The following is an 18083-nucleotide window of genomic DNA, read 5'->3' as shown; positions in this document are numbered from 1 at the left end:
CACTCTGCAGAGGTTTGTGCACTTTTCCCCACAAGACTCGATCGCCTCCGTTGGGATTCTCGCACTTCACGGTGTTTGAGAAACGGATGACCGAGACACAGTCTTTCAGAAACAATCACCCTTTACTCCGGATGGACAGTTACACCTACTTTCCCCTACATCTGCTAGTCCACCTCTTCAAGAGATCATGTAACCTACTCAGCTATGCTAGAGCCCATAATAGCTTGTGGCTGCACACGGAAGTTTCTAGCATGAATAATCTTATGATCCCTATGAGCCCGGGTGGCGGTCCTTATCAAAACAGACAACACTGGGTTCTCCAGGTGCCTCAATCCACCCAGATGTGAGTTTTAGTTGCCACCTTAAGTAAACCATTAATTAACAATCTCACATCTGTCGTGAATATCTCTCAAACCCAATCCACGTCTACGAGCATAGCATGGCAATATAAGCAAACGTAGAAGTAACTCCCAAGGGTTTGATAAATAAAACAGGTAATAGGTACTACCTCAACTACATCCCAATACCCACAGTTTAATTAGATCCTAACCATGCAATGTTTGAGGGTTGATGTAATGCAATAAAAACTGGGTATGGAAAAGTATGATCAAAGTGTTACTTGCCTTGTTGATGATCCGCGAAACCTAGAGATTCGAAGTAGCAAGCGGCGCACTCCGGGTACTCTATCGCAAACAAAGAAGCAAACAATAAGTACTCATCTAATGCACAGGTAAAACTCAAATAAAAGATCCAACCAGAAAGTTCAACTTAAGAACTCCGGTTTGCAAAAAGAATCAAATCGAACGAAGCAACGAAAGTCAAACGGCGAAAGAAACAAGCTTCGCTTACTAATCTGGATCTAGGTCAAATTTTACAGTAGCAAAAACTTGTTTGAGTAGGTTAAACGGAAAGAGAATTTCGAGACGAAACTCTAGGCGCTTGAATCGCCTGATTCCAATAAACGAGCGAGAAGTTAAACGAAAACGAAGATCTGATCAGAAATCGAGATCTCGAAAAATCGCGGAAAAATCTGACGAAAAAGAAAACTGACGAACGGTTAAAGAACGGACGTTCGTTAACAGCGAAAATCCGACGAACACGTTCGTTTTCACGAACGGGTTGGTGAACGTTCACTAAATAATAAAACCGAAGAAAAATAAAACGATCTAGGGTTTAGAAAAAAATGAACGTTTTTTTTTCAGAAAACCGGCAAACGGCGGCGGCGGCTCGGTACCTCGTCGGGACGGGCTCCGGTGGGGCGGCTTGGGGCTCCGGCGGGGGTCGACGAGGGCGGCGGGGTGGCGGGGCTCGGGTGGCGGCTCGGGGCGGCGTCGGCGGCGGCGAGCGGCGAGCGGGCGGCGGCGCTGCGGGCTCCGTCGGCGGCGGCTTGGGGCGGGGCTCGGGGTGAGGGAGGCGGCGGCGGCGGCGGGTATATAAAAGAGGGGGGCTGCTTGGAGGAGGGGGCAAGGCGGCGGCAATGGCGTGTCCGAGCCGGACACCGGCGGTGGCGCAGGCGTGCGCGCGAGGGAGACGGCACGGGATGGGCCGGCCGGCTCGGCTGGGCCTCGGCCCGGTCGGGCGCGTTGGGTTTTTTATAATATTCCGTCGAAATAAAAAAAAATCGCAGAAAAATAAATAAAAGTCAAAAATGATAAAACAAATTTTCCCCGTCTAATTAAAATAATTAAAACAAGGTGAACATTTTTTTTGACACAAGAATGCAGTTTTGAAAACGTGCAATTTTTTTAATGCAAGTAAAATTGCAAGTAAAATCCGAATAAATTCCAATATATGATTTTAATATTTTTCCTCCAATATTTCAATTGTTTTGGAGAAGTCATATTTTCTCCTCTCATTTTTTTTAATATGAAATATTTTTCGGAGAGAAAAATAATTAAAACCAGAATCCTCGTTTTATTATTTGATGAAAATCAAATATGAAAAATCGGGAAAATCCCCAACTCTCTCCGAGGGTCCTTGAGTTGCTTAGGATTTATCGAGGATTTGCCAAAATGCAATAAAATATGTTATGCAATGATGATCTAATGTATAACATTCCAAATTGAAAATTTGGGATGTTACACCCTAAAAGCATATGAAATTTGGTAAAACTTGATAAAAAATAATGTTACGATTACCAAGTTTAAGTATTTGGAACTTCGTTTTTTAAAAAATTTGTCGAAATTTATTCAAAATTGTTATTGTTTGAAAGTTCTCGTCGCAACGAACACAAATATGCAAACGAAAATTAATTTAGATTTTCGTTCAAAAGATATAGTAAATTAAAACTAGAAGATGAATGAAAAAGGCATGTGAGGTGGGATGGGTGACGCATGTAACTCTCTCACAAAAAACATGCATGCATGGGACACTCAATAATTTATTAATGGCTAAGACATAACAAAGAAGATAAGCATGCATGCATGCACATCTCCAATCAAATGGACGACTGAGACATGAACGTGAGAGTCTCTCTTCTCACAAAGCAATGGCCAAAACAAACATTCGAGAACATATTGAAATGGAAAGGAAAACAACCATCTAAAACTTGCATTATAGTAACTATGTGGCTTAAATAGGCCAAATGTTGAAGAACCAAAGTAAAATATTGGCTTTTGAAAATACAAGATATGACACTGTATAAAAAAACTGGTGTGCAAGTAAAAGTTGAGTTTGTTAGCACTTGTGTACAAACAAAGGCAAGCCGACCTGACCATCGACATCGGACGTGCATACCAAAAAATACGACCAAGATATGAACGTTAAGGAGATAGAAAAGAAAGTTCAGATAACAAACAATCAGAGAGAATCATACATGGAAGGAAACCATCTCTTGGAGATCTAATCATGGCCAATCTAAAATTAATAGATCGGAGGTCATATATTTCTATAAATAATGCAGCAAATAAGTCATATGAATCCATGAATGAAACATGTATAAATTGTTATGAAATGACAATTTATCACACCACAACAAACACACCATAAAAATTACATGGACTTTGCTAACTTCCACCCAGTCGGAAGTTAAGCAACAGATCCGCACAATTTTCCTCTTTTCTAATTTCCTAATATTCATGCATGCATTAACTTCACCTTATTTCTTTTTTTGGGCGTGTCCACTGTCTACTAGCAGTTAATTCGCAGCTACTAATCATATACATGCAGGAAAAAACTAAATTGATGATGTCATTAAAAATTCTTCCCAATGCGAAAATCAAAATATTTTGTAGCTCAAACCGTCGCTCCGATTGAAAAACCGTTATCATACAAAAGATTCGTCACGAGAAGATCTTCGAAACAAGATCCCATATTAATATGTTTTGACAACTTTATTTTGGGATCAAAAGTTATCAGGCTCAGGCTAAGTAAGTTATCACGTCTCTGGTTCATGAGTTACCATCTTGTTATAGAAATTACCGGGGCATAAAAATGGTCAACCAACCTTCTTCCAAGGTGCAAATGAACCAGAGGAAATAAATAGGTGATGTCATTCTAGATTCCCCCTATTTCAATACTTCAAAATGTTTTATAGCTCAAACCGTGGGTCATATTAAAAATCTGTTTTCACATAGAAGATTTGTTGCGACGAGACCTTCGAAACTAGATCCCGTATTGATATGTTTCGACGACTATTTTTCGGATCAAAAGTTACCAGGCCCAGACTAAGTAAGTTATCATGTATGTGATAACTAAGTTACATCTTGTTTATGTTGAAATTACCGGGGCATAAAAATGATCCTTCTACCTTCTCCCCATGTGCAAATGAATTAGAGGACAAAAAAGCGGATGTCATCTTAGAATTTCCTCTATTTTAAAACTTCAAAATGTTTTGTAGTTCAAACCGCCGGTCCGATCGAAAAACCATTTTCACATAAAAAATCCGTCATGAATAGAGCCTCGAAACTAGATCGCATGTTGGTATGTTACGACGACTTTTTGTAGATCAAAAGTTACCACTAATGGGCTAAGTAATTTATCACGCATGTGCTACATATGTTACCATGTTGCTTACACGGATATTACAGAGGCATAAACCTGGTTTCTCTAACCTCCTAATCATCTCAGGTTAAAGTTACCGTGGTGTTTGTGCGTGAGTTATCACGTATACAATACCTATATTACAAAACTATTTACACAAATGTTATCGGGGTATGTTTTTAAACAACCCCATCGCAAAAGTTATCAGGACTGAGGCACATATGTTTTTAGGCCTGCGATGTGTAAGTTATCATGCTATTCATGACATAGACCTGGGGTAGGGTCATAGGCCTGACCCATGACCCTATCCAGGACCATTATTAAAGAAATGAGGAAGTCCAAAGACAATAGGAAGGATCCAGCCAAGGCGCCGAGTGTCATCCACTCGACTGCTCAACCACTCGGAGATCTGTCCTTCCTATGGTCACTCGACTATATGAAGAACCACTCGACCTATTGAAGACCAGGGGTCGACCAGCATCTCAACGGTCAGGCATTCACTCCGTAGTCTTCAATACCATTTATAACACTTAATGCTGGCGTTAGCAGTAACGCCCCCCTCTTTATGTACATTGAACCCCTTGTAACGTGGGCTGGCTGGGGTCCTGGCGCACTCTATATAAGCCACCCCCTCCACTGGCACAAGGGTCCGCACCCCCTGTAATACTCACACGCATAAACCAATCGACCGCCTCCGGGCTCCGAGACGTAGGGTTGTTACTTCCTCAGAGAAGGGCCTGAACTTGTAAACCTGCGTGTACAACTTCACCGTAGCTAGGATCTTGCCTCTCCACACCTACCCCCTCCTCTACTATCAGACTTAGAACCACGACAATTCACACAATAGTTACCGGGAGGATATGTCATCAGCCCCCTCCCCAAAGTTATCAGCACCGTGGCACATAAGTTATCAGGTCCGCAATGTGTGAGTTACCATGCTATTCGCATAAAAGTTACATTTCATCAACCACCCCTGCCCTCCCCCCCCCCCCCCCCCCCACACACACACACCGGCGGCAAAGTTACCAGGACAGGGGTACATAAGTTATCAGGTTTGCGATAAGTGAGTTACCATGCTATTAACATTAAAGTTGTCGTGGGTATATTTTATCACCCCCTCGCCAAACTTATCAGCACCGAGGCACATAGGTTATCAGGTCTGCGATGTGAGTTACCATGCTATTCACGCAAAAGTTACTTGGGAATATTTCATCAACCCCTCCCCCATGTCAAAAGTTATCAAAGACTGAGGTACATAAGTTATCAGGTCTGCATGCAATATGTGAGTTACATGTTATTCACATAAAAGTTATCATGAGGATATTTCATCAACCACCCCCCCCCCCCCCCCCGCCTCCTCCGAGGTAGTGGAGGGAGCGGCCCCGCGCCTTCTTGATCGGGGGCGGCAACTCCTCGACGGCGAGACGGTGGCGGTGCGACGATGACAATGGCGCGTGCATGCGGCGGGACTGGCTGCATGGCGGGAACGTCGGCTCCTCCTTGACCCGGCGTCCAATATAGACGCCGAGGTAGTGCGGGGGCGAGGCCGGCTCCTCCTTCATGTGGAGTCATTGTCGACCACATCATTAACACCATCCTCACCACCATTGAAGCATCCATGAAGACACGAGTCCAAATGTAGCACCCGTCAAAGACTCAGCCCTTGCGGATACACAAAACTTTCTCTAGAATGAGACGTGATAAATTTAGTATGAGAAGTTTGAATACTTTTGCATGAGCAGCCTGATTACTATAGCATGTACAACAACATGATAGCTTACCGTGTGCTACTGGGTAACAACATATTACATCTCGCGAGAAAATTGCTGACATGCATCTCATACTCGAGAAGGCATGCAACTTGTCCCGTAGAAAAATCTCAGCTCATCCAGCGTGCCATGAGCAAAAACTAGTTTTAAAAAGTCAAACTATTGATCCGATATTGGCCTACGTCTGCTATATTAGGTGCAATGCCCGTTGAAGTGTTTCCAAGATATATCAGTCTTATTTTCTCTACTTGAGTTATAGCGCAAAATGATGTACTAGACAAGGCTGAAAAAACTTAGATAATATCTCTATACTAATGCAATAGTAAACGATGATAAAAAATGTTGATTTCCATCTATCTAATCATAAGATGTGCTGAGGCCAGTTGGTTACTGGGCTACGCCATGCATATAGATTTCTAGGTTCGAATCTCTGGTGAAGCACCCACGTAAGTAATTTTTCTCTCATCCCCACGCCGTTTCCTTTTCCTGGCCCCACCCAATGGTTGTGATCGTGTCCAAATGCATGCGATCCTATTTTCACGCGGAGGTAAAAAACTGTGGAGACTAGCGTTTCGGAATCATCGGGGGGAAAGCTGTCGTGCGGCGCGCCGCGGGATCTAGATCGTGCGCTGGGAGAACCGTTCACATCTGTTGCGAATTCCAGGTCGTGAGGCAATCGTTCGATTCAAATCCGATGAAATCGGGATCGTGTCTAAATTCCTGCCGGCACAATCATGCACGACTTTGCGTCTTCCTTGATTTGCTTTCCTCAGAGGGACACGCGGGGAACACAGGCTCGCCGCACATGCCTGCGGCGTTTGCCCGCGAAGCTGTCGCCGCGGAATTGTCCGGTGCTCTTGGGGATAGGTCCGGTAAGGTTGTTGTTGGACACATCGAAGCTCTCGAACCTGGCGAGGTCAAAATCTGGAATGGTGCCTTGGAAGTGGTTGTCGTTGGCGTTGAACCTTATGAGGCCGTGAAGGTGGCTGAGTCCGGCGGGGATCTCGCCGGAGAAGTCGTTCCTGGAGACGTCGAGCGCGTGGAGCTTCCCGAGGTTCGAGGGAGTTCGGCAGGGTGCCGGAGAGCCGGTTGCGGTCGACGTAGAGGTGGGTGAGTTCCGAGCAGGCCGAGACGCCCGCGGGGAGGCCGCAGCGGAGCGTGTTGTTCTGCAGGCTCACCACGCGGAGGCACCAAGGCGTGCTGTGGCCATGGCAACAAGGTGGAGGCACCAGATGCCGGCCGTCTTCCGGCCGACCGGGGCGACGGCACGAAATGGTAGATTCGTACACGCCTGACGAGTCGCGCCTCAATCATGGATCCGATCATCCAGCCACCGGGGAATCTCTTCGTTTGATAAACTGAACAGAGATCTCATTCGACGTGGTACTAATTTCATAGTAATTTAGAAGGCATGTTGGTTGCGTCCGTGTTGTTTGGTTGATCGGCCGATTCGTTGGTGATTATGTGGAATCAACCAAACGATTACTGGCGGTTGTCGCTCGCTTCTTCATGCACTACAGTTTAACCTTTTTTTTCAAGCCAAACTTCCAAACTAGTATTCATGATCATTAATGGCAATATAGAGAACACCAGAGTTAATAAAAATTACAACCATGTCCATGGACCACCTAGCGACGACTGCAACTTAATAATTTTTTGTGCAATGGTGTTTGTTCACTCTGTGTACAACTTATGAGGCTGGTGCTAGGCGCCAACTGGCTGTACCCAGCTAGAAGACAGCCTCCTCGTCAGCTCTTGGACGCGCTCAATCACAGCCATCAGATCGTACGCCGGCAGCCCGCCCATGACTCGCTCGTCGCCTTGCTGTGAGCGTCTTCTCGCAGAGAACAGCACCGATGCGTCCCCTCGGCCGTCACAACACCATCGGTCATTGTATCACCTCCCTCACAACCTACATCACTATATCACCACACCGTCCGAGCGTCACAACACGGTTTACAGCATGGGGGCATCCCTAAGCAACATCGGCTTGTAGCACACGCAACATCCATAGCAGCACCGCTCCAGCGTCGCAGCACGGTTTGCAGCATGGGGTCATCCCTAAGCAACATCGGCTCGCAGCATACGCGGCATCCATGGTAGCACCGCCGGCATATCGCAAGACGGCTGCAGCACAGCTCGCAGCTCCGCCGCCCTCGGCAGCGCCGGCAGCACCTTCACAACACCGCCTGTAGGGGAACGTGTTACACACAAAATAATTATGCTACATGATCACATCCAGAAAAAATGACTACGTGTGTGCTTTTTTTGCTGTTGATTTAATAACTAGAAAAAATGACTACTTGTGTGCTTTTTCTGCTGCTAGTTTAATGACTAGAACAAAACAGTGAAGCGACCCAAACTTAGTAACTAATCCGATGCTAAACTTCCAAAGAACAGCCATGAGATTTGGAAACACTATGCATGATCCATAAGAAGAAGAAATGGAGAATTTGTTGGAAATAGGAGCAAATTACTACAAGATTTAATCCGAATAAACAGATGATAAATCATGACTACAATAGCAGAGATTGAACTAATCATGCAAACTAGCATAGCAGATGAACAGATCACATCTAGGGCACATACTAGAAACATGAATTCTACCACGATCTCGAAGAAGAAAGATAGAATCACATACGGTGCAGCGGGAGCAGCACCGCCGGCGTTGACGTTGTCGCCCATGTCGTCAAGGATGAGGTTGCCGAGGTCGGGGAAGAAGTCGTCGTTCGCAAAGCCGTCGCTGCCAGCAGTCGCGCGAGTGCGCTCCCCAAAAACCTGATCGCCCCTCTCCCGTACAGGATCACGAGAGGCGGGGTTCCGGAGGCCTGCTGTCCCTTCTCCCGGTGCACGCCGAAAGGAGGGATGGAGAAGACTTGCTTGGCGGCGCAATGATCTGGAACGGTGGTGAGAAACCATACGAAGCGGCGGCGGCTTGGGTAGACGTCTGCCTGACTATATAGTGCGGGTCGGGTAGGTCGTGGGAGTAAACCCCACGTCTGAGTCGTCACGATCCAAAAGAATCGGAAACAGTTCAGTAATTAACGCGTCCGTTAATTATTAATTAATGACTCATTAATTTTCCCGAGCAGCAAAAATATAGACAACGTGCATAGCTCTGTCCTCGGCTCGGCTCAATCCCGCAACCCGCGGCGCGGCGCGGCGCGGCGCGTCGCGAGGCGAGGCGAGGCGAGGCGAGGCGTGGCGAGCGAGGAGGAGGAGCGCGCGTGTAGGTCTCCTCTTCTCATGCTCATACAAGTGGTAGAAGAGCTCACCTTATAAAGAGGTGTAACTCTCTCTCAACTTATAAGGTGGGACTAAACTTTAGCCTCACTCACTCCACTCACGTGTGTGCATGAATGGGCCAAGAGAATTTCAGAATTTTAGTTGGGCTTTGGGCCAAAGGCCTACTAGCAAAATTCCAACAATCCCCCACAAAGTCTCATTGGCACATCTCATCATTTAGTTCCAAAACATTGTTTATATACCGGTGCTTAGTGGAGACTGTAAAGTTGAACTTCCACTTAGAGATTTATGCTACACTAGATCACAACTTGAATAGTGGACTATGCCTTGAACTACAAGTTTTCTGTGAAACTAGTTTCACACAAATTCTTGACCGATACTGGGCTGCCGCAAGGCTTCCCCGCGGGTGGAGCGTATACATCATACTCCAGGGCCTTTTCATGAAATTATTAGAGAACACCCAATTCTCACAGACTGCGACGTTAACAGTCAAATTCATATAGGTGTGTTCCTCAGAAGATCGTTCTGCAGGACAACATCTCTGCTTACCCGAATAAGCCACTTGGAACACATTAAGATAAGTATCAACCTGCCATGCAGACCAGGAGAGTATTGCATCGTCACGGAGTGGGATAATTAATATAGGAATACTCTCCTCCCAGCTGACCAACAGCTTGTCTCCCACTTCTACTTCACGGGATCTCCGATCACATAGAGTGGGTTACCACTATGGACAACTCATGCGATGGGTCTCAAACCCATCTCCATCGATGCATTATCTATCACATTACGTGATAGACCCTTTGTGAAGGGATCTGCCAAGTTTTTCGACGTTTGGATATAATCCAACGTAATAACTCCAGAGTTCCTCAATTTTCTGACAGATTTTAGTCTCCTCTTCACATGCCTTGAGGACTTCATATTGTCCTTAGAACTATTTATCTTGACGATCACAGTTTGATTATCACAGTTCATCAGGATAGGGGGTATTGGTTTTTCAGCCATAGGTAAGTCCATCAAGAGCTCACGAAGCCACTCTGCTTCAACAGTGGCAGTGTCTAATGCTGTGAGTTCTGCTTCCATAGTTGACCTTGTTAATATGGTCTGCTTGCAAGACTTCCAAGAAACAGCGCCACCACCAAGTGTAAAAACATAACCACTTGTGGCCTTAATCTCATCAGCATCAGATATCCAGTTTGAGTCACTATAACCCTACAGTACTCTTGGATACCCGGTGTAGTGAATCCCATAGCTCGCGGTGCCTTTCAAACAACGCATAACTCTCTCAAGCGCATGCCAATGATCATCTCCCGGTTTTGACACAAACCGACTCAGCTTGCTCACAGCAAACGAGATGTCAGGCCTCGTGGCACTCGCCAAATACATAAGCGAGCAATAATCTGAGAATACCTCAGTTGATCTCTAGCACTCCGTCGATTCTTTCGAAGCAACACACTAGCATCATATGGAGTTGGAGAAGGCGTGCAGTCGCTATACCCAAAACGACTCAAGACCTTTTCCACATAGTGAGACTGAAGCAGTGTGATCTCACCATTCTCATCTCTCAACAACTTGATGTTTAAGATAACATCAGCTACTCCTAGATCCTTCATCTCAAAACAGCGAGATAAAAAATCCTTAACCTCCTTGATTAAATCAAGTTTGGTTCCAAAAATCAATATTTCATCGGCATACAGACAAAGAATAACTCCCTCGCCCCCACCATGGCGATAGTACACACACTTGTCACCGTCATTTACTACAAAGCCGGCAGCAGTTAACGTTCTTTTGAACTTCTCATGCCACTCCTTAGGAGCTTGTTTAAGGCCATATAAAGATTTTAATAACTTGCACACCTTTCCTTCCTGACCAGGTACTACAAAACCATCTGGCTGATCCATGTAAATTTCCTCCTTCAACTCTCCATTGAGGAAAGCCGTCTTAACGTCCATTTGATGAACGAGAAGACCATGTGAGGCAGCCAGTGATAGTAGCACCCGAATTGTGGTTAGTCTAGCCACGGGTGAGTAAGTATCAAAGAAGTCTTCACCTTCTTTCTGGGTATTGGCCACAAGTCGTGCCTTGTACTTTTCAATCGTACCATCAGGTCTAAGCTTCTTCTTGAACACCCACTTACATGTTAGAAATATGCCCTAGAGGCAATAATAAATTGGTTATTATTATATTTCCTTGTTCATGATAATCGTTTATTATCCATGCTAAAATTGTATTGATAGGAAACTCAGATACATGTGTGGATACATAGACAACACCATGTCCCTAGTAAGCCTCTAGTTAACTAGCTCGTTGATCAATAGATGGTTACGGTTTCCTGACCATGGACATTGGGTGTCATTGATAACGGGATCACATCATTAGGAGAATGATGTGATGGACAAGACCCAATCCTAAGCCTAGCACAAGATCGTGTAGTTCGTTTGCTAAGAGCTTTTCTAATGTCAAGTATCATTTCCTTAGACCATGAGATTGTGCAACTCCCGGATACCGTAGGAATGATTTGGGTGTACCAAATGTCACAACGTAACTGGGTGGCTATAAAGGTGCACTACAGGTATCTCCGAAAGTGTCTGTTGGGTTGGCACGAATCGAGACTGGGATTTGTCACTCCGTGTAAACGGAGAGGTATCTCTGGGCCCACTCGGTAGGACATCATCATAATGTGCACAATGTGACCAAGGAGTTGATCACGGGATGATGTGCTACGGAACGAGTAAAGAGACTTGCCGGTAACGAGATTGAACAAGGTATCGGGATACCGACGATCGAATCTCGGGCAAGTAACATACCGATTGACAAAGGGAATTGTATACGGGATTGATTGAATCCCCGACATCGTGGTTCATCCGATGAGATCATCGTGGAACATGTGGGAGCCAACATGGGTATCCAGATCCCGCTGTTGGTTATTGGCCAGAGAACGTCTCGGTCATGTCTGCATGGTTCCCGAACCCGTAGGGTCTACACACTTAAGGTTCGATGACGCTAGGGTTATAGGGAATAGATATACGTGGTTACAGAATGTTGTTCGGAGTCCCGGATGAGATCCCGGACGTCACGAGGAGTTTCGGAATGGTCCGGAGGTAAAGATTTATATATGGGAAGTCCTGTTTTGGTCACCGGAAAAGTTTTGGGTGCTATCAGTAACGTACCGGGACCACCGGGAGGGTCCCGGGGTCCACCAGGTGGGGCCACCGGCCCCAGAGGGCTGCGTGGGCCAAGTGTGGGAAGGGACAAGCCCCTAGGTGGGCTGGTGCGCCTCCCACAAGGGGCCCAGGGCGCAGGAAAGGGGGGAAGGGGGAAACCCTATGCTCAGATGGGCCTAAGGCCCACCTAGTGGTGCGCCCCCCTCTCTCCCCCCTTGGCCGCCCCCCAAGTCCCATCTAGGGCTGGCCGCACCCCTTGGGGGGGAACCCTAGATGGGGCCGCAGCCTGTAACACCCCGGATGTAACTTTCCATATTTGTAACTCCAACTCTTGCCATTTTCGGCTATGTGTTATGATATTCCCTCCGTGGTCGGGTTTTGTCTTTCGTTTTGTATTTTTTTCATGTCATGCATTTCATATCATGTCATCATGTGCATTGCATTTGCATACGTGTTCGTCTCATGCATCCGAGCATTTTCCCCGTTGTCCGTTTTGCAATCCGGCGCTCCCATCTCCTCCGGTGCACCCCTCTTGTTTTCTTTTGTGAGCGGGTGTCAAACGTTCTCGGAATGGACCGAGGCTTGTCAAGTGGCCTTGGTATACTACCGGGAGACCACCGGTCAAGTTTCGTTCCATTTGGAGGTCGTTTGGTACTCCAACGGTTAACCGGGCATCCGCAAAGTCCATTTGTGTGTTGCAGCAAAACCCCCCTAAAAACCAGCCCAAAACCCCTCCAAGTCATCTCCATGCTCTAGGTCGTTCGATCACGATCGTGTGGGCGAAAACCGCACCTCATTTGGAGCCTCCTAGCTCCCTCTACCTATAAATATGTGAGAACCCCGAGATTACGTTCGCAGTCCAACCCTAGACAAACTTCCCTCCGCGCCGCCGGACAAAATCGCCACCGACGAACACGTCCGACTCCACCGCCGCCGCCATGTGTCGCGCCACCGCTCGCCGCCGACGCCGGCCCGCGAGCCCGCACGGGGCCCTCCCGGCCCGCGCCGGCGCCCGCTCCCCGCCCGCGGCCCGAGCCTCATGCCACCGCCGCCGTCGCCTCGCCGGCCGGCCGCACCGCCATCGCCGGTGAGCGCCGTGCCGCCGGCGCCTCCTCCTCCGCCGCCTCGCGCCGTGCCCCGCCGCCGTTCGCCGCGCCTCCCTCCGGCCGCCCCGCGCCTCTCCTTCTTCTCCTCCGGCCGCCGCGACTTCCTCCACTCCGGCGAGCTCGAGAGCCTCGGCCAGATCTGGATCGAGCACTGTAGCAGGTTGACTTTCCCGAAGCCCGAAAATCATCTTTTTCTGTTACAGCAAGTGCCCCTGTTCAACAGTGCATAACTCTTTGCATGTAGCTCCGTTTCTTGCGTGTAATATGTCAAATTGTTCGCCTCGTGATGCTCTACATTTTGTTCAATTGCACCATGTTCATTAGAGGCCATCTTGATGCCCAAATCTCTGTTGCAAGAGTGCTAGTTGCTGTTATCTTCTGGTTCTTATCAGAACTTGGAGATTTGTCATTTTTGTATCATTTAATCTGTGCAAACCGCGCATCCGTTTCCGGTGATCTTTATATCGATTTCGACCGAAATCATCTCATCTTTCCAGTGGCATGCTTGGTTTGCCAAGTTACTGCCTTGTTCATCATTTTCCTTCCGGAGCACGCATACGCATCGCATATCATATCTTGCATATCATTCATGTTTTGCATCATGTTGCTTGTGCATTTCTCGTGATTGATTGTGGTTCCGTTTGTTTGTGTCCTTGTCTTGGGTAGAGCCAGGAGACGAGTTCGTGAACGAGGAACCTGTTGAGTATGCTTACGAGGATCAAGCTTTCGACAACTCTGAGAATCTTGCAGGCAAGATGACCACCCCTCGAAATCACTTCTATCTTTGCTTTGCTAGTTGTTCGCTCTATTGCCATGCTGCGCTACCTATCACTTGCTATATCATGTCTCCCATTTTGCCATGTCAGCCCCTAACCATCCTTTCCTAGCAAACCGTTGTTTGGCTAAGTTACCGCTTTTGCTCAGCCCTTCTTATAGCGTTGCTAGTTGCAGGTGAAGTTGAAGTTGGTTCCATGTTGGAACATGGATATGTTGGGATATCACAATATCTCTTATTTAATTAATGCACCTATATATATTTGGTAAAGGGTGGAAGGCTCGGCCATATGCCTGGTGTTCTTTTCCACTCTTGCCGCCCTAGTTACTGATATACCGGGATTATGTTCCTTGAGTTTGCGTTCCTTACGCGGTTGGGTGATTTATGGGACCCCCTTGACAGTTCGCCTTGAATAAAACTCCTCCAGCAAGGCCCAACCTTGGTTTTACCATTTGCCACCTAAGCCTTTTTCCCCCGGGTTTTCTAGAGCCCGAGGGTCATGTTTATTTTAAATCCCTGGGCCAGTGCTCCTCTGAGTATTGGTTCAACCTGTCAGTCGCCGGTGGCCACCAGGGGCAACTCTGGTCTGGCCTATCGGAAGCTTGGACAATCCGGTGTGCCCTGAGAACGAGATATGTGCAGCTCCTATCGGGATTTGTCGGCACATTCGGGCGGCTTTGCTGGTCTTGTTTTACCATTGTCGAGATGTCTTGTAAACCGGGATTCCGAGACTGATCGGGTCTTTCCGGGAGAAGGTTTATCCTTCGTTGACCGTGAGAGCTTATGATGGGCTAAGTTGGGACACCCCTACAGGGTATTATCTTTCGAAAGCCGTGCCCGCGGTTATGAGGCAGATGGGAATTTGTTAATGTACGGTTGTAGAGAACTTGTCACTTGACCCCAATTAAAATACATCAACTGTGTGTGTAGCCGTGATGGTCTCTTCTCGGCGGAGTCCGGGAAGTGAACACGGTTTGAGTTATGAATGACGTAAGTAGGAGTTCAGGATCACTTCTTGGTCATTGCTAGATGACGTCCATTCCATTGCTTCTCTTCTCGCTCTCATTTGCGTTTGTTAGCCACCATATATGCTTATTGCCGCTGCAGCTCCACCCCATTACAACATCCTTTCCTACAAGCTTAAATAGTCTTGATCTCGTGGGTGTGAGATTGCTGAGTCCTCGTGACTCACAGATTCTACCAAAACAGTTGCAGGTGCCGACGATGCCAGTGCAGGTGATGGGATCGACCTCAAGTGGGAGTTCGACGAGGAACGTGGTCGTTACTATGTGTCTTTTCCTGATGATCAGTAGTGGAGCCCAGTTGGGACGATCGGGGATCTAGCATTTGGGGTTGTCTTATTTTCATCTGGATTTTGACCGTAGTCGGTCTATATGTATGTATTTTGGATGATGTATGATTTATATTTATGCATTGTGTGAAGTGGCGATTGTAAGCAAACTCTTTATCCCATTCTTGTTCATTACATGGGATTGTGTGAAGATGACCCTTCTTGCGACAAAACCACTATGCGGTTATGCCTCTAAGTCGTGCCTCGACACGTGGGAGATATAGCCGCATCGTGGGCGTTACAAGTTGGTAATCAGAGCCTTCCCCGACTTAGGAGCGCCCTGCTTGATCAAATCGCTGGCGTTGTTGAGTCTAGAACAAAAATGTTTTGAGTCTTAGGATTATATATATCGGAGAGTAGGATTATTTTTACTCCCCAGTCCCTTCGTCGCTCTGGTGACGTCTCCTGACGTAGAAGTTTTGACTATTCTCTCCTCAAATTTCACAAAAAAAATTAGGATCACGCGGGTATCTTGGAATCGTTCCGATGGTTTTGTGACGAGAACATTGTTCTTGGTGCCTCCTGACATTTAGGGGTTGTGGCAGTGTCCCGGGGAGTTGAGCTCCGAGGTGTTGTCGTCACAATTTTATCGTTGCAGTTCTGGAATACCTGAGTTTCGCCGACATCGAAATCTCTTTTATGCAGTTGTTGGTGAGATCACCTCGACGCCACCCAGTACTGGGGCGGGAGTTCGGGAGTATTGCCATAACTAGTATAACGGATGTTTTTCGAAGGTTGAGGTAAACGATTTCCGAAGGTTTCTTGGTTATGTGTTGACGGATGGATACAGCTGGATCTAGGGATTGCTAGTTTGGGTGATATATTTTGTGTCCCCTGTATCCCCAACACCAGATTGCATAACCAGAAAATTTCGGGAGTTTATAAGTGGGAATTCAAGTAGCCTTAGGATATCTTTCCGACAGACGCATGATATGAGATTGGGGTTCGACGTCTAGTGGTCCTCCTGTACACAGTTGGTTTTACAGTGGTCTCGTAGTGTCTTAAAGAGTCCTTGGCTATGCCGACTCGGGGACGCTTCGTATGTCATGTGCAAAACCTTGTACATGATGGTGTTGTACGATTGAGCCCGTGTGGGCCCCACCATGAAAACTTCGGACGAAATCTCTATCATATGTTTGTTCTGGCTTCTTCTGCAAGCCAATACTTTGTTTTGTTTTGAATTGTGATATTCGAGTTGCTTCGAAGTCAGATGTTGATTCCATATCTTTTTCAAGTGGCTTCTCAACTAACGGAAGTGTGATGATTTACTACGGAATTCATTCGTTCGTCTTCGTTCGAATGTTTATTGTGAAGACTATATGTTGCAATTTCTGTCTGTTGATTCTACTTATCAATTTATCTATCAAGATGCTAACGGATGTCACCCTCTTCAGGATGGCTCCGCCAACGCGTCAGAATCCAGAACGCAATGAAGGGAGTCAGGCGAACCCTCCGCCACCACCTCCACCTCCGGAGGCATGGCAAGCTATCATGGCAGCCACCAACGCCAATGCTCAGATGATTCTGCAACTCTTGCAAGAACGCACCCAAGGGCAAGGCAATCAAGGTCTAGGCAACAATCAGCCTAACTTCGCTACACTCAACCAGTTTCTCGCAAATCAGCCCAAGTCTTTCAGCTACTGTGCCGAGGCAACGGATGCCGATGATTGGCTCGTGGACATCAACAAGCATTTTGAATGTAGCAATGTCAGGCCTGAGGACTATGTCAAGTTCGCTTCTTTTCAGCTCAAGGACCAAGCTGTTGATTGGTTTCAACAATACAAAGATTCCAGAGGAGGTCGTGTGATCACTTGGACTGACTTCTGTCGGGATTTCAAAGCGCACCACATTCCACAAAGTGTTGTTGAGAGCAAGCGTGAGGAGTTCCGCAATCTCAAGCAAGGCAACATGTCTGTGTATCAATTCAACATCCAGTTTCAGAAACTTGCTCGCTTCGCTAAACAAGACGTTCCTGATGAGAAGAGTATGATCTATCACTTCAGAGGTGGCCTCGGAGAGGATCTGCAGTTAGCTCTCGTTCTTGTTGAGCCTACTCAGTTTGATCAATTCTACAATATGGCACTGAAGCAAGAGGCTGCTCAGCTCAAGTGTAAGGCTTCTAAGAAGAGAGTCAGAGACGCAGTTCAGTCTTCTTCTTCCTCACTTGTGACAGCTAAGCAACAGAAGTTCTGGTTGCCTCCTCCTCCTCCGTTTTGTCAGCCTTACCAGCAGAAGAACAAAGGTGGCCATGGTTCTTCCAACTCTTCCAACTCTGGCTATCAGAACAAGTCTCAGAATCAAGCTCCAAAGTCCAATGCTCCTTATCACCGTCCACTCTCAGAGGTGACTTGCAACAAGTGTCAGCAGAAAGGTCACTACGCTAACAAGTGCTTCAACCAAAGGCGCCTTCCGCCTCCTCCTCCTGTCAGATCTTCCAGCAATGCAGTGGTCAAGCATAATCCAAAGTTTGCAAAGGTGAACATGATGAATGCAGCTCAAGCGGAGGAATCTACTGATGTGATAATGGGTAATCTTCCTGTTAATGATATTCTTGCAAAAGTTCTTTTTGATACTGGTGCATCGCTTTCTTTCATATCAAGACCATTTGCATCTAAGCATGAATTGCATTTCCAAGGATTGCCTAGACCGTTAGCAGTTGTCTCTCTGGGCAAATGCATGAATGCAAGCTCC

This window comes from Aegilops tauschii, chromosome 2, assembly GCF_002575655.3.
Source record: "Aegilops tauschii subsp. strangulata cultivar AL8/78 chromosome 2, Aet v6.0, whole genome shotgun sequence".
In the NCBI taxonomy this organism is placed as follows: Eukaryota; Viridiplantae; Streptophyta; class Magnoliopsida; order Poales; family Poaceae; genus Aegilops; species Aegilops tauschii.
The sequence above is the reverse complement of the archived record's forward strand: the minus strand, read 5'-3'. Positions refer to the sequence as shown.